Source organism: Podarcis liolepis, assembly GCF_965112155.1.
Source record: "Podarcis liolepis genome assembly, chromosome: 16".
Classification (NCBI taxonomy): domain Eukaryota; kingdom Metazoa; phylum Chordata; class Lepidosauria; order Squamata; family Lacertidae; genus Podarcis; species Podarcis liolepis.
This window is the reverse complement of record NC_139567.1, coordinates 10993293-11013906: the sequence shown is the minus strand read 5'-3', so window position 1 is coordinate 11013906 and position 20614 is coordinate 10993293. Positions and strand designations below refer to the sequence as shown.

General features: G+C 45.2%; 1 long non-coding RNA gene across 2 annotated transcripts in view; it reads left to right on the top strand.

Moving 5' to 3' along the window:
• Positions 1 to 20614, top strand: part of LOC310695875 — a 42392-nt gene that overhangs the window by 4883 nt on the left and 16895 nt on the right. For both annotated transcript variants that reach the window (XR_014520323.1, XR_014520324.1), the window contains exon 2: positions 5119 to 5224. This is a non-coding gene — a long non-coding RNA (uncharacterized lncRNA). The remainder of the gene's footprint in view (positions 1 to 5118; positions 5225 to 20614) is intronic.

Sequence of the window (20614 nt, the reverse complement as noted above, 5' to 3'; positions counted from 1 at the left end):
AGAAGGCAGCACAGAGGTAGCCCCGGGGAGGGGAGGAGTACTTCCGTGCCAGATGATAAAGAATTATCGCATGATCTGTTGTAGAGCGTTTAGTTCTGAACCCTGCTTGTTCGTGGCCAATCTGGTTAGTCTCATCTACCCATCGCAATAATTTAGTCAGCAAAAAGCTGGCATAAATTTTCCCTATGATCGAAAGGAGGCTGATGTTACGGTAGTTTTCCGGCTCCGTTGGGGAACCTTTTTTATGAATTGGTACTATAATGGCCTCCTTCCATATTTTGGGGATGAGACCGGAAGCGTTGATTGCATCGAAGGTTTTGGCCAAGATGCCAGCCCACCATTTTGGGTGTAGTTTGATGGCTTCAGCAGGGATCAGGTCGGGCCCAGGGGCTTTGCCCGATTTCAGCTGAGCTATTAGCTTGGCTATTTCGTCAGGATCGGTGGGAGGCCAAATAGGTAGGTGGGAAAACAGATGCATCAGATGGTCGGAGGGAGCATCTGCCTGTGAGAAACATTTCTTCAGGAACAATTCCCATGTCGGTGCAGGGATGACTGCCCTTGGGTATTTCCTCACCCTTCTGTTAATCAGAGACCAGAATTCCCTGGATCTATGTGATTTTGAAGCAGTAATCAAGGCCTGCCAGCGATTATGTTGCCACTCACGTTTGGCAATTTTCTGCGTGCGTTTGTAGACTTGCTTGGCTTGTGTATAACTAGCTGGCAGAGTAGATGCATCAGAGGTCTTATATACATTATATATAGCACGAAGGCGCTGTCTTGCTTCTTTGCACTGAGAGTTATACCAGGGGGCACCGTGAGTATACTCGTTTCGATTTAATATTTTGGGTGGTAACCTGAAGAAGGACGTAAGATCAGTCGTATGATGGTGGAAGCGTTTCAACACTATGCTATACTCGTCTGAGGCAGAGTCTATGTTGGAATGGGGCCCGAGGATTTCTTTTTGAAAGAATTCCTGATACCTTTGAACCTGGGTCTCCGACCATTTGATTCCTCTTAGTTGGAGAGATACGTTGGTTACCATCTGGGTCGCATGTCTATAGGCCTCCGACTGCCAATTCAGGGAAAGCTTGGCTACAAGGGGAAGATGATCACTAGATTGTACATTCTCGATCTTAAAGGAGGAAATACACTTAAGTAGATCACTGGAGACCAGCAGGTAATCGAGGACGCTGTTTGATTTAACACTCAGGTGAGTGAAATCCCCTGGAATATCAGGGAGGCATGTGCCATTTAGGGGGACCAGATTTAAACGGATGGCCATTTGGTAGAGGAATACTCCAGCCTCATTAACTCGTTGGTCTTTAGAAGTTCTCCTCATGATATGTTCCAGATCATAATTATCAAGGTTTGGGGTAACCCACCATTTGGCTTTGGTCAGCGAGTCCCAATTTGCTGCTGTGCGGGCATTAAAATCGCCTCCTATTATGGCCGGGGTGTTAGGAAACTTGACATAGCATGAGAGCAAATGCTCTTCTAGCGAGCCCCATTTAGAGCCCAGTTCAGAGGAAGGACCCCCGGGTGGCAAGTAAACATTTGTGACTAGAAGTGAGATCTTTTCCCCCGCAATCAGCCCGGTAAGGGCGTAGGGAGGCAGGGCCTGTACTAGAGTAAATTTAGAATGTAAGTTGAGAGAGATGCCTATTATTAGGCCCCCTTTAGGGCGGCCACCTTTCAGGGAGGGGCAGGCAGGGAGTTCTAGAAGCTCAAAGCCATTTAGATCAATTCTCTCTACTTCCCACGATTCTTGGAACAAGATGATATGAAACCGGTTAATATACTCCAAGAATTCTGGGTCAAGTTTTTTTCCCCTCCAGCCCGCAATGTTCCAGCTGAGGACTGATAGGGGGGAGTTCCTGTTGTAACCAATTCGCTGTCATTTCAGGGAGGGATGTAAGTCCTTTGGAGGTAAGGCAGACCCCACGAAAAAGTCAGTTATTTTACTTTGCATAGCAGGCACCTGCTGAAGGTACCTGGTGTTGAAGTTGGTAGTGAGGTATTCTGACTGGGGCGACAGAACGGGTCTCCCGCTGGCTAACCCAAGGGCAGACACTTCAGTGGGAAACTCCACAGGATTTGCTGAGACTGCCCCACCGCAAGGTCTAAAGGTCGCCGATGAAACCATTTGGTTTATATGTCCGGTCGGGTCTTCAATCAAATCCGGGCCATTTTTTGAAGTAGTTGGGACACTCCCCTGACCTGATGCTGGCAAAGGTACAGGGGATGTTCGGCGTATTGGTACCGTTTGTATGGCGGGTCTATGCCGCTCAGGGGAGTATGAGGACTCCAGTTCCGGCATTGATGGATTAGATGGTAAGGAGTTGTTTTGGTGGAAGGGACTCTGAGATACACTCCTCAGCGGGGGACTCTTGAAGGGCGAGTCAAAATTTATCAAGAGTTGGGATGAGGGGCCAGCTTGAGAGGCAAAACCTGGGTCTGCCAAGCGTCGGTGGGTTTTGCCCACAAGTGGGGGAGGCATGGGTTTAGGAGCTGGACTAAGGTATGGAAGACTTCCTGCTTCCTTGAACCACGACTCCGAAAAGCTGGCAGAGTTATCCTGAAAAGTGGGCAGGACTTTTCCGTTCTTCTGGACATGTATGAGCTGATGATTAAGTACTTCTAGTCTATCAATTATTTCTTGTTGTTCTCTTGGTGGAAGGTCGCCAAAGGTGGCTAAAAGCTCTCTTTCCTCCGGCGGGGTCAGAGAATTACTTGCGCCAGTGGGTTCCTTTAGGGCTCGTGGAGACGTAGGGTGAGTCCAGTTTCGGTGCGGATGGATATCCTCCAGGAGAGGAGGCTCGATGTCCCGAGGTGCTCCCGACCTCTCCGACAGAGTCCGCTCCGTACCGTGACCGGCAAGTAGGAGGGGGTGGATCATGCTATCCATAAAAACTCTTGTTGGGATGATACCGTACCTTGCCAAGAGTGGTTTCTGCCTGATGATAGCTGAAGGGATCCTTGGAGAGTAAAACGCAAGTATCACTTTCTGTTGCCCGAGGTGCTGGTTCAAAGGTAATACTGCAATGAGATCGCATTGTGAGATTTCTATGTTTAGGAGATTGCTTAGGTGTTTTTTAACCCCACTCAGAGTACGCCACCTTGGTGACCCTGCCCCGATGTTTAGGCAGATTTTCTTAGGTTGCAGGGATAATGCTTGATGTATCAGTGCAGGATTTGGTTTATATTTAGGGATCACACTTCTTTTTTTGGTAGAAGGCAAGGACCTCTGGCACTTCAATTCCCCCGTATCTACAGTTGGTTTAAACTTTGACCAGAAGTTATCCATTTTCTGTTCGAGGTTACATAACTGGGAGGCTAGCACATCAATCTTCTTGAATATGCAATTAAGGGTTCTGACCACAAGATGGAGATGTTCATGTTGTTCTTGTCTTGCACAGTCCTCAGTTCCAACGTCCTGCGCCACCCTCAATGGGACACTCCCTCTTCCTCCAAGCTTGCCGTCCACAGTTTTAGTCTGAGGTAAAAATAAATCCTCTGGTGTTGACGTTGTTTCTGGAGACATTAGAGGGTAGAAACGGTTCTGAGTTTTCACCCTATAGCAGAGTTCAATGGGGTCACTCCGTTTGTCAGAAACGGGGGGGTCGATTTTTAGTTGTTTGGCTCTTGGGGAGGGCAGAGCCTCGTCACGATCCCTTAGGCGTTTGCCTTGGCCCATCGTTATGAGTCTTTAAAAGTAGCAGTGCTTAAAAGATAATAAAAGGTAGTAAAAATAGAAATACAACTGGGCGTGAGCTGGCGGAAAACCAGTAAGTCGAAGGCTGCTTCCGGGGCTGCCGGAGAATGCAATTATCTGCTCATTAAAGCTGATTTACGATGCAGACTTTACAGTTATAGAAAAAGGCGTCCTCCTACTTACTAATTTAAAACTAAAACTAGAAACTAAAAACTAAAGTTAAAAGTTAAAAGGTTTCTATACTCATTAAAACAATGTTAAAAGATAAAACAGGGAGCTCACACTCACGCTGACTAAGTGCCGTTCGCCATCTTGGAAAAAAACAAAGTCGCCGCTAAGCCACTTATCAGCTGATCCGATCAGCAGATAAGCCGCTAAAAGACGCTAATAGCGCTAATCCGCAAATCCGTCAATGGGCTTGCTTCGCAAGACGAATAAACCGCTAGACGAAGAGAATCACAGAACGGATTCTTTTCGTCTTGCGAGGCACCACTGTATTTTCTGAGTGAAAGGGGCAGAAAAAAGGAAGCAGTCACGATGACTGGGGTATGTAGCTTTTCTTGCTGCCGCAGAACATTTGTAACAGGAATGCAGAACCATATTTTTTTTCCAGTGAGGGCCCAGTTTCCTTGCGGGTAATATGTTGGCAAGATGTACACCATTGGAGTTCATGGCCAAAGTCAGCAGCTGGCAGAGCCAAAAGTTAGCAGGCTGCCTTTCCTTTCTCTTTCTGCCACCCCCACCTCACTCATACATGATACACACATGAAATTAAGCTGGATGTTACTCCTTTGGATTGCGGGTTGCCCTCGCTTGATTTAAAGGCACTGGCCGGAATTGGGGCCTTGGCATTTTTAATCTTTAGAAATGAACGTCTGGAGCTCTTCTCATACTTTGGAGGACATACCCACATGAGTTGGGGGGGGGGGGGAAGGGAGGGAGGGAGGGAGGGAGGGAGAGAATCACCACCGCATCTTATTTGAGCCACAGGAGACTGCTAAGATTTCACTCATGACTTTGTGGTTTTGTGAAATGTCACGGTCTCTGCTAACTCTCTGAACAGCCAAGGGTTTTTAAGCCTGCTATGCGAATCCTGATTTCCCCCAAACCAAAACCTTTGCCAAGATTTTTCTGCACGGAGCAGCAGCCGGGATGGGACGGCTCCAACAGCCCTACAAATGATACTTAAATGGCCTTGTCTTTGGTTTCGCCACGCTTTTTAAATGGGTTTGCCACAACCGGTTACCAAAAATATTCATTTCCGTGAACGTGACTATGGGCTATGGGAACACTCCTTTCTAAGCTAGCTCTTCCTTTACGATCAGCATGTTTCTTTTGTGTTTGCAAGGGAGACCATTTTTTCATCTGGAAATAAAATGTAATTAGCATTATGTTTTATTTTGCAGCTGCGCCTAATGAACTCATCCAGAAAAGATGAAGAGCTTGGAATAGTTCCCTCCATGCAAACACTGCTGAATATGCTCCCACATAGAGAAAACTGAGCCAGAGCAGGTGAGTTTATATTGTAGGAAAGAAATTGGTTAGCCAGAGGAAGCTAATTTGGCGCTGCTGAGTTTCAATTTGTTCGGCTACCGTGCATGATGTTGCAAACCACAATCTAGGACACTGAATGACTCATCTATAGGTTTATGCTGAACTACCAAGAATCAGTTGTTGTTTTCCTTTGTCCACCAGCACCAATAAGAGAGACATATCACAAACTATTAATGCTTGAATCCTGTGCACACTTACCAGGAAGTAAGCCCCCCTGAACCCTTAACTTCTGCATAAATATAGAATTACATTGCATGATTGTGATCCCATGCAGACTTTACCAGGAATAGGTGAACAAGGAAACAGCTGTTTCAAGAGTATATAAACATGTAAGCTCAGGCGGCATGACTGATATTACATTAAATTGAGCCATTGATGCTTGTGCGGCTGAGCTATAGTCTTGTCAATATCAGTATAGTGGACGCTCGGGTTGCGAACGTGATCCATGCAGGATGCACGTCCACAACCCACAGAAGCACGTTTGCGCACGCGCGGGTTGCGATTCAGCGCTTCTGTGCAGGCGCGACTGCCAAAACCCAGAAGTAACCCATTCCGGTATTTCCGGGTTTCGGACCCAACCCAAAGTCTGTAACCCGAGGTATGACTGTATAGGCAATTGTCAAGAGCCTAGGCGGAGGCAGGATTAACAATCCATTATCTTATATCCTATCTTCTTAAGATCTTATCATTTACAGTGGTGCCTCGCAAGACGAAATTAATCCGTTCCGCGAGTCTCTTCATCTAGCGGTTTTTTCGTCTTGCGAAGCAACCCTATTAGCGGCTTAGCGCTATTAGCGGTTTAGCGGCTATTAAAGGCTTAGCGGCTTAGCGGCTAAAAGGCTATTAGCGGCTTAGCGGCTTAGAAAAGGGGGGGGAGCAAACAAATTGCAAGACTCGCAAGACTTTTTCGTTTTGCGAAGCAAGCCCATAGGGAAATTCGTCTTGCGAAGCGCATCGAAAAACGGAAAACCCTTTCGTCTAGCGGGTTTTTCGTCTTGCGAGGCATTCGTCTTGCGGGGCACCCCTGTATTTAAATGCTGCCTTTCAGCCAAAATAGCCCCTCAAGGCAGCTCACAAAGAATAAACATAACTGTAAGAGTGCGAAGGACCATCTAGTCCAACCCCCCCCCCAAAAAAGCAGGAATCTCAACTAAAGCATGCATGACTGATAAACACACAAATGTAAAGGATAAAAATTCAAAAACAATGTATTTAACATTTTTAGGGTATTGAAAAAGTACCTTAAAAATGTACATTCCTGTGCCTGAAAAAAGGGCAAAAAGCATTCCCCACAAAAGTGTTGAGAGAGAGCAAAAGTTAAAAAACAACACCACCTGGGCAGCTGCTCTTTCTTATAAGGGTCCCAGGCATCATCATCATGTTGTGAACTTAGGAGCAGCAACTTTTTGCAAGGTCTGCTTTGTAAATCAGTGGTCTGGGTGGGCGGGATGCCTTCAGAATAGAAACCTGAAAATCCTTGGGGCACCATGGCTCTGAGTAAATGTTTCAGAAATCCTTGGAATCCCCTTGCTCCTCAGTTTCTCTTTATTTGGGCATTTATACAAGAATTTAGGGGCGCGGGTGGTGCTGTGGGTTAAACCACAGAGCCTAGGACTTGCCAATCAGAAGGTCGGCGGTTCGAATCCCCATGACTGGGTGAGCTCCCGTTGCTCGGTCTCTGCTCCTGCCAACCCAGCAGTTCGAAAGCACATCAAAGTGCAAGTAGAAAAATAGGTACTGCTCCGGCGGGAAGGTAATCGGCATTTCCGTGCACTGCTCTGGTTCACCAGAAGCGGCTTAGTCATGCTGGCCACATGACCCGGAAGCTGTATGCCGGCTCCCGCGGCAATAAAGCAAGATGAGCACCGCAACCTTAGAGTCGGTCACAACTGGACCTAATGGTCAGGGGTCCCTTTACCTTTACCTTATCCTTAAGATTTATACAATAATTTAGCTCTGAGTGTGCTAACTCTTAGCATGAATAAGATTTTAACTTTTCTGTAACAGTTAGAAGCCGCTCAGCAGTGAGGAGGCTGGCTTTTCAAAGAAGAAATACACACCCCTATGCGCTGCTTATGTACCGTATTTTTCCGCCTATAAGACGCCCCCATGTATAAGACACCCTCTATATTGGGGGACTCAAAATTAAGAAAATGGGGGAGTGCCCCCATGTATAAGACTACCCCCCCTTTTTAACATAATTTTTTAGTAAAAAAAAAACCTAGTCTTATACACAGAAAAGTACGGTAAATTGTCCCGAGCAGTCAGAAAAATAAACACACAAGCTCATTTTTATCTCTGCTAGCACCGCAATGCTCACACAAATGCTACAGCAAAGCTGCCCTCCCAGGAAACAATTTTAGGTCTAACCAACACAAAAACCAGGCTGTGCACTCACGGCGCCTTTAAAAAAGCATCTTGAAAGCACCTTCTTTTCCTAGAAGAGTTATGGGCACTGTAGCTTACCTTATGATTCTTAGCTAACTATAGCGCCCAGCATTCTTTAAGGGAAAGAAGGTGCTTTGAAGGTGCTTTGAAATCAGAGTGTGTAGAGAGACAGAGATTTAGTTGCCGACAACTTTCTTTTTCTCTCTCTAGGCCATCATAAAATAAAGACGAACAATGCAACAGCAGGCACAATCTGTTTCCCAGCAGGAATGATAGGTCTTAACACATGTGGAACTCTTGTGGCAGTTAGCTTCCAAATTGTATGTAGCATTACCCCACAATATTCTGTCCACACCAGTGGGCATGGCATAGAAGCTGTGGGTGGGTGCTGGAGCAGTACAATCCCAAAGTGCTATTTTGTTTTATTTTTTAAAAAGAAATAAATACTTGCCAGTCTCCAACATTTTAGAAACATGGTTAATGGCAGCAACCAGAAATGGTTTAAAAACTAATTTGGGGAAAAAAGAGAAAAAGTTATGGAATGATGTTATAGTGCTATACTCAATTTCACTAGAAACATACATATATACATATACATACATATACACACACACACACACACACATATACATATATATATATATATATATACACATATATATACACACATACACACACACATATACACATATATATATATGTTTTCGTAGATTTTCACGGGTACAGGAATGCAGGTTTTGGTGTCCTCGGGTGTCTTCCCGTGTAAAAGTTGGGGTGTCTAGGCGACGTTTCGACGAGGTCTCACTCGTCATCTTCAGGCTGGTGCTTTCGGCTTCTTGTTACTGGAACAGAGCGGGATCTCAGTGTTTGAGTTCCTATAAATACTGTAGAGGGGTGTGGTGTATTGCCTCAAAAGTTCTGGGCAGAGGGGAAGTTCCCAGGCTAGTGTTCTTTTCTTCTTTTGTTCCTTAATTACTTGAGGGATATCTTGAGTGATTTCTTGAGTGATATTCTGAGTACCACTTAGGTGGGTCATTAGGTGTGGATTAGTTGCTAAAGCCTTCGTGTCTTGACCTCTTGAATTTGTGAAGAGTTTTTCTGGGAAGATGGCTGTACTGCACTTAGTTGTGCTTTGGCTTGGCTTCGTGTATAGGGGCGAGCTGTGGTTTTTTGCCCTGTGCCAGCCAGATCTGTGTAGGGATTGCAGGGGGGTGCAGCATCCGGAGGTGCCACTATGGTTTGGTTACTGGATGGTGTCTGTAATTTATCTGTGGAGAGGGTCTGGGTTTGGGTCTGGTGTGGTTGATTGGTGGTGGCGTTCTGTGTGCCTCTGGATCTGGTGTCGGTTTTTGTGGGGAGGGCTAATTTCCAGATGTCTGGCAGGCGGGACGTGTCGTCACGCTTGTTCATGTTGTGAGGGTGTTTCTCTATCTCGATGGCTTCCATGATTATTCTCTTGTGGTGATGTTCCATGTTAAAGAGCAATTTGGAATCTGCAAAATTAATTTCGTGTCCTGTTTCTTTCATGTGTTGGAAAAGAGAGGAAGATTTTTCTTCTTTTTTGACGGCATTCTTGTGTTCTGCGATACGTGCATTTATTCGTCTGTTTGTTTGTCCAATGTACGTGGCTGGGCAGACTTTGCAGGGTATTTCATAGACCCCTTGGTTTTCCAACTGGATTTTATCTTTGGGGTTTCTGAGGATATTGGCTATTTTTTGGTTGGTGCAAAAGGCTGTTTTGATATTGTGTTTATGGAGGATTTTGCTAATTTTATCTGTAGTGCCCTTGATATAAGGAAGGAGGGCCATGCCATTGTTTTCTTCCGTGTCTTGGTTTTTGGGGGGTGTTTCTTTTTGGATTAGCTTCTTAACCCTGTTTTGCTGGTATCCATTGGCGATTAACACATTTGAGAGATTCTGTAACTCAGTTGTCAAGTGGTCTTTGTCAAGTGGTGCAAAAGGCTGTTTTGATATTGTGTTTATGGAGGATTTTGCTAATTTTATCTGTAGTGCCCTTGATATAAGGAAGGAGGGCCATGCCATTGTTTTCTTCTGTGTCTTGGTTTTTGGGGGGTGTTTCTTTTTGGATTAGCTTCGTAACCCTGTTTTGCTGGTATCCATTGGCGATTAACACATTTGAGAGATTCTGTAACTCAGTTGTCAAGTGGTCTTTGTCAGCCAGGCGTTTGGTTCTGGAGATGAGATGAGGCGTTTGGTTCTGGAGATGTAGATTTTGTCCTAATCTACAAAAAACCGGATGGCTCCCTAGGACACACTATCTACCGGAAAAAAACACACACCAACCGCTACTTACATGCTCAATCACACCACCACCCTGCACAAATAAACTCCGTAGCCAAGACCCTCATCTCCAGAACCAAACGCCTGGCTGACAAAGACCACTTGACAACTGAGTTACAGAATCTCTCAAATGTGTTAATCGCCAATGGATACCAGCAAAACAGGGTTACGAAGCTAATCCAAAAAGAAACACCCCCCAAAAACCAAGACACAGAAGAAAACAATGGCATGGCCCTCCTTCCTTATATCAAGGGCACTACAGATAAAATTAGCAAAATCCTCCATAAACACAATATCAAAACAGCCTTTTGCACCAACCAAAAAATAGCCAATATCCTCAGAAACCCCAAAGATAAAATCCAGTTGGAAAACCAAGGGGTCTATGAAATACCCTGCAAAGTCTGCCCAGCCACGTACATTGGACAAACAAACAGACGAATAAATGCACGTATTGCAGAACACAAGAATGCCGTCAAAAAAGAAGAAAAATCTTCCTCTCTTTTCCAACACATGAAAGAAACAGGACACGAAATTAATTTTGCAGATTCCAAATTGCTCTTTAACATGGAACATCACCACAAGAGAATAATCATGGAAGCCATCGAGATAGAGAAACACCCTCACAACATGAACAAGCGTGACGACACGTCCCGCCTGCCAGACATCTGGAAATTAGCCCTCCCCACAAAAACCGACACCAGATCCAGAGGCACACAGAACGCCACCACCAATCAACCACACCAGACCCAAACCCAGACCCTCTCCACAGATAAATTACAGACACCATCCAGTAACCAAACCATAGTGGCACCTCCGGATGCTGCACCCCCCTGCAATCCCTACACAGATCTGGCTGGCACAGGGCAAAAAACCACAGCTCGCCCCTATACACGAAGCCAAGCCAAAGCACAACTAAGTGCAGTACAGCCATCTTCCCAGAAAAACTCTTCACAAATTCAAGAGGTCAAGACACGAAGGCTTTAGCAACTAATCCACACCTAATGACCCACCTAAGTGGTACTCAGAATATCACTCAAGAAATCACTCAAGATATCCCTCAAGTAATTAAGGAACAAAAGAAGAAAAGAACACTAGCCTGGGAACTTCCCCTCTGCCCAGAACTTTTGAGGCAATACACCACACCCCTCTACAGTATTTATAGGAACTCAAACACTGAGATCCCGCTCTGTTCCAGTAACAAGAAGCCGAAAGCACCAGCCTGAAGATGACGAGTGAGACCTCGTCGAAACGTCGCCTAGACACCCCAACTTTTACACGGGAAGACACCCGAGGACACCAAAACCTGCATATATATATATATATATATATATATATATATATATATACACACACATACATACACACACATACACACACACACACACACACACACACACACCCTTGTGCAAATTAATTGAAACAAACAATGAGTTTAGTACAGTAGTTTATTCTACAAAACTCACATATGCATGTACAAAACTCACATATACGTAACGGATATGACCTCCGCTATTTTTCAGCAGCAAGCTGACTCTTTGGTGCTTCTGCCAGGGGTGGGAGGGTTTGCAGAATGTTGCCGGCTGCTGTGTGTGTGTGTGTGTGTGTGTGTGTGTGTGTGTGTGTACGTGTACATATAAGTTTCTGCAGACTGGGGGAAAACCAGGATCTCAATAATTGGATGATGGCCTTGAGTGGATGTCCCAGGGGAGGAAAAGAAGTCAAGGAAGCATGGCAATTTGACACCTGCCAAACAAATATGAGTGCTTTAGTGGATGGATTCACATCAGAGCTTTTGGGGAGCCGGAACTCACTGACACCCAGTTCCAGCACACCTCTCAGGTGGGCGCCATTGCCATCACAAGAGAACAAGGGAGGCATTCGTGGAGAGTCCCAGCGCCTCTTTTTCTAGAAAAATAGCACTGATTCACATGATCCCCCCCCCCCCATGTTTAACTAGCATATGCTGAACCAACTCTCATAACTCATTTCGGCACCAAACTGCAGGGCTGCATGCATTCCTTATATAGAACTGATTTGTCCTGGCTTCCTCTTGCTTTTCTCCATAACTACACTGAATACAAGGAAGCCGTCCTATATCCTCTTGCAGATTCCTCTCCTCCTGCTGCCCTGGCAGCCATGTGACTACAATTGGAAGCTCTTTAAGCTATAAATTTCTGCCCAGGGAAGCTGAATTAATTGGTTCCTCCTGCGGAACCCATTCATACAGGCATTCCAGTATCAAACTACTCTGGGAGGCCACCATGGCAGGAAGTTCATGAACTAGTTTAAATGACTTTTTTAAAGGCTAGGAGAGAGATGCAGTCCCATGTGAATGCTGCACTAGTTAAACATACCTCCATTCCTGTTAATAACAATAATGATGATAATAGCAATAATACCCCACCCATCTGGCTGGGTTTCCCCAGCCCAGGGGTCTGCAACCTTTAAGACAAAAAGAGCCACTTGGACCCGTTTCCAAAGGAAAAAAAAAACTGGGAGCCGCAAAACTCGTCATTATAAAAATAACTTTTTTGTCACTTTTTTATTATTTCTTTGTTTGACCCCTCAGAATTACTCCTCCTCATAGAAATAAACGTTAAATTAACAAGTTACCTTTGTGTGTGTGTGTGTTCTTCACTCCCCTTCAAAACAGTGACCAGCGTACATGCCCCCTTTCAATGCAGTGACCAGCGTACATGCCCCTTACAATGTAGCGGGTGGGTGGGCGGGAAGGTGACGTGGGGGTGGTGCGTGACTAACGCACGCACCGCCCCCATGCGACGTCACAGCCAATACAGAGCCCGCCACAGTGGGGAGTGTCGGGGCGCACAATGCGCCTCCTCCCCTCTCTAGTATCCGCCCCGGAGTCACGGCAAAGGTGTAAAAGAGCCACATGCGGCCCCGGAGCCGCGGGTTGCCGACCCCTGCCCCAGCCACTCTGGGCTGCTTACAACACCTAAAAAACTGTAAAACATTAGACATTAAAAAGTTTGGGAAATGCTGATCTAGTGCAACTGCCTGCAATTCAAGAATATGCAGCTGCTCCATACAGGGTTTGAACCTGCAACCTTGGCGTTATCATCATGGTGCTCTAACCAACCGAGCTAGATGCAAGTAACATTAAGTCATCTTAGCTAGACCTATCAAGGAGGAAAAATCTATTCTGCAGCATCATACAAGCACAGCATATTCGCTTTGTTGCCTCCAGTGGCTACCATGTCCAATCCGAGGTGTTCCCCAGTGTCCCTGCAACAGTGCAAAGCATCTTGCGGTCTACCTCTCAGATTGCATCCTCCGCCATGGTCATTTCCCCACCCCACCCCATCTTGGCAGCCAGCTTTGCCCATAGGGGTCTCCATCACAATGGATAATGAAGTCTTCACCTGACTGGAAGCGGTTCTAAAGCACACACGTATCATCCCTTTCCTTCCCTGGAGGGTTAATTTGGTCAGAAGAGAAGATCAAAAGGAGAAACAATTAGCAAATTGAAAGAGTTTAATGATGCTAATTAAAATGTATTAAGCGTAGCCTCTGCCTCTTCACCAGCTGCTTGGGCAGGCCAGTGGAGGCTGGGGGGAGGCTTCAGCCTCACCCCGATGTGCAGAACTAGGAAGGAGGACATCTGGCATTCCTCCCCCATGGTCTGTCACAAAAGGTGGGTTCAAGGAAGCCCTCGTTTCGTCTTGTGCCGTTCGATGGTTTTGCATCCAAGTCCCTAATTAGTTCTCTCTCTGCAGGGTCCCCCTGGGACCTCATTAAGCATCTCAGTTAGTGGAGGAGGGGGGGAGAGAAAGAGTTTGATTTGAAGAGAGACTTAGGTGGGTGGGCGCATCTCCGGCACTGACCACAATTAGTTATGCAAGCAAAAGTGGCAGAAGCAAACCTCTGTTCCAAAAGAAAGATGCACAAAGCTAGGAGCACGAACCACAGATGCTACCCACACTCAAGAGGGCCGATAACAAGCTCTTGAAAAAGTGCTTCACCTACCCTCAGCCGCTTAATGAGATGTCCAGTAGATCCCCAAAGAGGTACAATAATAGTTTTAGGACCTGCCTACACAAGCTCATTATGGCAGGGGAAAGGGGGGTAGGGAGGGAAACAAAACAACTCCCCCCACCCCGCAAACAAAGGCTTGGAGAGGGTGAAAGAGAAGAGCAATAAACTGCCACGCAGGCCTGTGCGCCTTTTGACAGCCCAGACTAAGACTATTAAACTCCCAAGGGAAGTCCATTGGGTTTCTAGGAGAGGCTTGGGGAAGTAACTTGAGAACTCCCTCTTCTGTTATGTCTGCACAGCTGCTGGAGGTAAGCTAGAGATTTACCATTTCAGTTTCTTATTATTCCCCACCCCCCAGCTCCAGCAGACTGTTCCTCCAAATTGCTGTGTTGGCCTAATGCTCCAGCCCTCGCCCCTGCTCTTGCCAGCATTGATGCCACTTGGGGCTACCAGAGACAGGCAAACCACAAAGATACCAACAAGAAGCAGACTGGCACTGGCGGTACCAACAGAAGGATGCAGACATTACCTGCCATAACCTGCATAACTAACCAGTGCTTTTAGAGGCTTATTTCTGGGGGGGTCGGGTGGAGAGCAAGCAGAGCAAATAGTTATATACGCATTTCACGGGTGAAAATAGGGACAATCTTGTACACCCCCAATTGCCAAACAAAGGTCACATTCACAGCATACATTGAAAGCACTGTGATGTCACTTTAAACAGTCTTGGCTCTCCCCCCCCCCCAACAATTCTGGGAGCTGTAGTTTGTTAAGGGTGTTGATCAGTGATCTCTATTCCCCTCCCAGAGCTACAATTCCCAGAGCGGTTTAACAATCAAGTCCTCTTCATAGGGAATTCTGGAAAACCATGCCCTGGTTTTGAGGGAGCCCTTAAAGCACAGTTTCCTGGTTCATGGGAAACAGTGGCTTACGAAACTAAGAGGGTCGTTCCTGGGCTGACTTAACCATGACGTTTCAGACCAGGATCGTTACAACTGAACTGAGCCAATGGGATAGATTTAAAGAACAGTTTTCAGAAAGGACGCAGCCCCAGAAATATGCTGCAAACGCCTGAGCAAGAATTTTCACAAGCATATACTCAATGTTGTAATGGTATTTCTTACACATCCACTTGTGCGAGCATTTGACAGGCAAGAATCTGTACTATCAAAGGCACATCCTAGAATTTAGTTTCACTTTTTCTTTGAGCAATTCTTATGTAGTGCAAGGTGTAAAAACAGCCCTTCCACAACCAGGAAGCACCTTCTGTATGCAGAGGGGTACACTCTTTTTCTTTTCTTTTTTAATCCATCCCATCCGCTGCATGAACAAGTTCACAAACACTGGGTTGGTAGTTCACACTTCTCAAATGCTATAAATAGCACAATCAGTGCCACAGGTTCCCTGTTTGGAGGACTAATGTTGTTAATCTGCTCTTGATGTTTTAGCATGCCTAAGAGAACAGCAAACTTCTGGGAGCTTTAGGCAGCAATCCTGTGCACTTTTACTAATGAGTAGATCCTACTGAAGTCAATGGGACATGCTTATGAGTTCCCATGCACATAGGACTGTGCTGTTAGAGAGCCAACAGACACAACCTATGATGCCAAGAGACAATGATGCCTATGGTAATCATATTAAAAGAGCCAGCCTAAATTTCAGGGCCAGTTTCACAAACGTTACAAGTCTAAAACCATTGTGTGCTGTCTTTCCCCCCCATCAATGCCATTAAATGCTGAAAAAGAGCCATAGGTCTGTAGAGAAAGCCCCAGGCTCAATCCCCATCAGTCCCCTACCTGAAAACCTGGAGAGCTGATGGCAGTCAAGTGTAGACGATTCAAAGCTAGATGTCCCAATGGTCTGACTCAATACAAGGCAGTTTCCTAAGTGGATCACCAGGAAGTGTATCCTACAGCTTCATCCAGGATGTCTCTTCAATGCCACGTAACCTGCCTAAATTGCTTTCATGGAGATATCACACACAAACAGTCCCTAGTGTACATACAGACACACGCTGAGGTTCTGCACCAGCTTTCACTAATCAGGTGCCCTCCTGATGTCTTGGACGACAACTCCCAACAGCCCAAGCCAACCCTGGCTGGGACTAATGGGAGTTGCAGTCTGAAACATCTGGAGGGCACCAGGCTGACATAGGCACACAAGCAGAATGCAGGAATACTAAAAGCAATAGGCGTCAGATAAATAATACAAGCTAATGAGAACAATCATTCCAAAAGCAAGAACACAGGACTGTTATCACCAAAACACACAAATGGTATGAGCTTTAGAAAACCCTTGTTGGAGATTAGCAGACGCTTCTTGGAGGAGGCTTTGCAAGAGAACATTTTATGTGCGGCTGCTACAGCTGCTACTAGTTTTCTGGGGCCCGCAGGCCTCTCTCTCTCTCTTGGTTGCTGCTGTTGAGACAGGCTCCTTACTGTGTGTTGGATCTGGCTAGTAATTCACTTCCTGAGCTGTGACATCAGAGCTCTGGCTGTTTTTTTTCATCCTCTATGAAAACAATGAAGTGTTGTGTTTCCTCGCAACTCACCTGAGAATTGAATTCTATTCAGTTCAGAAACATAAGGAAAGTGCCTGAAGGACTACTCTCATAGGGGCAGTGCCCAAGATGCAAAGCCAGTCATGAATGAAATCTTGTTATTCAGCAACAACTGGGATATCAGAAGCTGCAGAGAAATAGCAAAGGATCTAGGGTAGATCTTAATTTGTCTTCATGGGGAGGGGTCAGGACGCTCCCTGCTTGGGGTGTGGTGTGAAAAAAGTCTCCAGAACTTGTCATCAAATGGTAACTAGTTAGGTTGCAGTTAAACTCTACAGATGCTCTTTCCAATGAGAGCTGTGGACAGCATCATCAGGAAAAATCCAGGATTCATAGAATTAACATGATGAGAAAAGTGCAGTACTGCTAAGATTGAGACGCTGGTTCTGAGCTTTTGAAAAATAACCAGCCTGCCATTTTTAGTATTCATCTCTGTAGGTTTCCAGCTTATTAAATAGTAAGAAAGACCTGTTTGGGCTGCCTGGTTGAAAAAGATGGCAACCATACTATGCCACTGTGGTAATCAGTTTAAAGGCAAAGGAGTGCCTAGAAGAGCTTCCCCCAATCTGCTGCCCTCCAGATATTTTGGAGTGACAAACACAAGCCTGACTATCTTCTTAAATTAACTGGGGCAATTAAAAGATGTTTTATTACTGATGCACTGGATGGAAATCTGATATGTGGACACGTACCCAAAGACATTTGTACCTGGTAGACTGGAAATTTGTTTTCTTCCACTTCCTCCTCTGAAGGAAAAATACCAGTCCAAAGGTGGAGCATTGGGCTGCTCTAAGTGCGAGGAGCAAAGAGAGGAAGAATGCAGGGACTCTGTGGGCCAAGCAGCTATTCTGAGGGTGTGAGACTAGAGAAACTTAACAACTAAGTGACTTCGTGCCATGCTTCCTACTCCAGCCGCTCCGGAAGCAGACAATGTGCTCCTTGGCACAAAGCAGGGCTGTGGGGCTATTTTGCCTGTTGCACCCCTTTAGCTGGTGGAGAATCCAGACCCAAGAGAGCAGAGGGGCTGTGCAAAAATCATCCAAACAGATGTTCTTTTCCGTATGGGAAAATGCAGTGTAAAACAAAGAAATATTCTCCTGCTGAAGCCCAACATCTGTTTGAAGCTGTCTGGCCCTGGGTCAGACTTTAATTATTCTGACAGGTCGCTTCATGCCCTTAATTTTCCATGAAATCTGATTCAAGAGGCTGCTTGTCTGCAGGCAGCTCTTGGGGTTCTCAGAGCCAGGTTGCACATGACCCAGGTGCTCCTTGCCAAACAGCCAATGTTTTCTTGAGACAAGACTTCTTCTTTGCTTTTCTTTATAAAAATCAACTTGTGCTTCTCAGGAAAAAAGGCCATTGTTGAACGGTTAACAACACGGAACCCTCGAATCCTGTTTTCTGTGGAAAAATAAAAATGATGGAGACACACACACACACAGTTTCAGTAGTGCTTGCTGGATGATCTTCTTGCCAAGGTTTTGATTCCTTCTTAAAGCTGCATCCCGAGACACTGTAGAAAATTCAGGTAATTTGTTCCTTTGCCTCTGGACCTGGCTTGTTTCTTCTTCTTTTACTGAAGATCAAGTTACTGATATACGAAGTTATTCTGTTTCCTTCCTTCTCTCTCTCTTTCAGCTCTTTCTTCTATCAGGTACTTTTCTGAGGCAATAAATCACAAGCCCTGACATGCAAGTGTGCTCTCTGCTTTCTCCCCCTGGTGTAACTGAACTGGCAAGGAGCACTCATCTTTTTCAACCTCAAAATCCTGGCTTGGGTAAGTCTCATCTTGCTCTAGGAGCATGAAGAGCTTTCAGGAGTGGCTTTCTTTTGGCACAGAATGGGTTTCAGAGTCTCGCAGCCATAAGCTTGCACACCGAAATTCTTGGCAGAAGCCACTGAAATGCAATTTGGAAAAATATCCTTATAAAAGAAGTAGCTATAGTATCATATTTGCCCATTTGCAGCCCTTCCAAAGTGCCGGGCTAATAAAGTATTTCATTAAAAGTGGTAAGGCCAATTCACCCGACATGGCCAAGAATGCAATCCTGCAAAATCTTGTAACATTAAAGAAGTGGAACCATACCTGAAAAACATGGGAGGGACTCATGCCATGGCCAGTCATGTCTCATGTGTGTCCAGCATGTGCCCTCTATCTAGGTAACAGGTATCTACTGGGACACACACAGTAGACAAGTAGGAAACTGGCTGTTGTGAAAAGTGAGGCTCATTTTCAGAGGGTTAAAAGTGCCATAAGGACTGCAAATCTCCCACCCACAACAGGCAAACTTGAGCAAAATGACCACAAGGTTACTCCCTTCCCCGCAAAACCTGTACTCACTTTTAGCCAGGAATGCCTGTAGAAGAGGTGATACTTTACTACTGGGTGTCACAATCGTAGATTTTCACCTTGCTACAGCCTTCAAAAACACTGCACATTTTCTAAATGGAAAGCACTTTCTAGTACAACTTTCTAGTACTATGTCAGCAGATTCCCCATGCATAACAAGCACACGTATTTAGCTACATACAAATACAGCAAGGAGCTATGTGTTACCTGATGGTCCAAGAGTGGATCGTTACTGGAGAGAGAGATTGAGGGTAGCGGAATGCAGCAAGTACTGAGTATAAAGAGTGGGTAAGCTGTTAACACGGAAGAGCTGGCAAGCAGCCTTGAACATTCTGATAGCAGTTTGCTTTCACACTTAAAGGAGCCAAAACAGAGTCTATGAGGTAGATTTCCACTGGGCAAACGCTCTCGTAGAAGCACTATCACCTGGCCAGCTGCACTGGTGATGCCCAGGTGTAAATAAATGGATAGCTGGCTAATAGCTTTGCCTTCTGATGGCAGAACAAGGCACTGGAGTCTGCTTATCAGACTCCCTGTTTCAAGACCCTAGGTGTCACACACTAAGACCAATTACAATTTTCCCATGTTCAATAACTCTGCAAAAGACACATGTGCAGTCACCCTATGTTGCAATCTACATACATTTTCCACATGCTGTTTCTAAACGGAAGTGCTTTCTGCACAAGGAAGTCACAGCATATGAAATGCTCCTGCTTTGCAATTCTTCATGGCCCAGCCTGCAATTAAAATGCTGTGCAGACTGAATCCAAATCTTAAGTTTCATTTCTCTAGCCTTCTTTTAGCCCTCCAGTTAAGCAGCTGCGGACCAGATGAGTATTGGGATGGAAGGCCACTGGGAACCTCGCAGAAAGCACTTCTTGACATTGCTGAAAGGAGAAAGAGAGAGCTACACTGATCTAACCCAGCCTAGCTTTTAAAGCAAACAAACTATTAAATGCTAGTCAATCAATTATATTCATCTTTGGTACCGAGCTACATGACTTTTTAATTTAAAGAATTCAAGTAGTATTTTTTGTCCAGTTGTGAGACTACAGCACTGTAGTTGCGGGACTACATTGTTAAGATCAGAGATAAGCCTCTGTAGACTTCCATGGATCAAACTTTGAATGGTAATTAATGGATAGGTGCTTGTTAAAGGGCCTGCAGAAACTGGGCCAGTTCCAGGCTAGATGCAATTACCCACACTTTCTGTAGTCAACTGAGATAAATTTTAGGCTGTGGGGTGTGCATGTGTCATTTTACAAAGGGGCACTTACATGCAATATATTACTCACTTGATCGTACTATTAGGGTTGGAGAAGAGTGGGAATTCAAATCGAAGTCATTTTTTCTTTCTTTAAAGAGAACAATTTTACATTACATAAACTGAGTAACCATATTTAGTGATTAATAAGATAGAAGAGTAGTCACAATCTAGAATAAATCACATCTACCAATACCCAATGAAACAGCATATGTGTGCATGAGGGAAATCCTCTTTTTTGTGCTTAATACTCAAGTCTGTATGATGAAAGATGTTGTCTAAGAATGTTAAGGGGTAACTAATGCAAGTTAAAGCAAAACGGGGTGAAATGAGAAATTCCCTAATCTGGCACGTATTATTTAAGGCTTAGTTATAGTTCATATATGGTAAACTATTATGGCTTTGCAGTAGAAGGCTGCCTTGCCAGGTAGTTACTGGAGCCTCATTATCTTTCAAATGCTTGGTGACCGCTCAGGCTCATTATCTTCC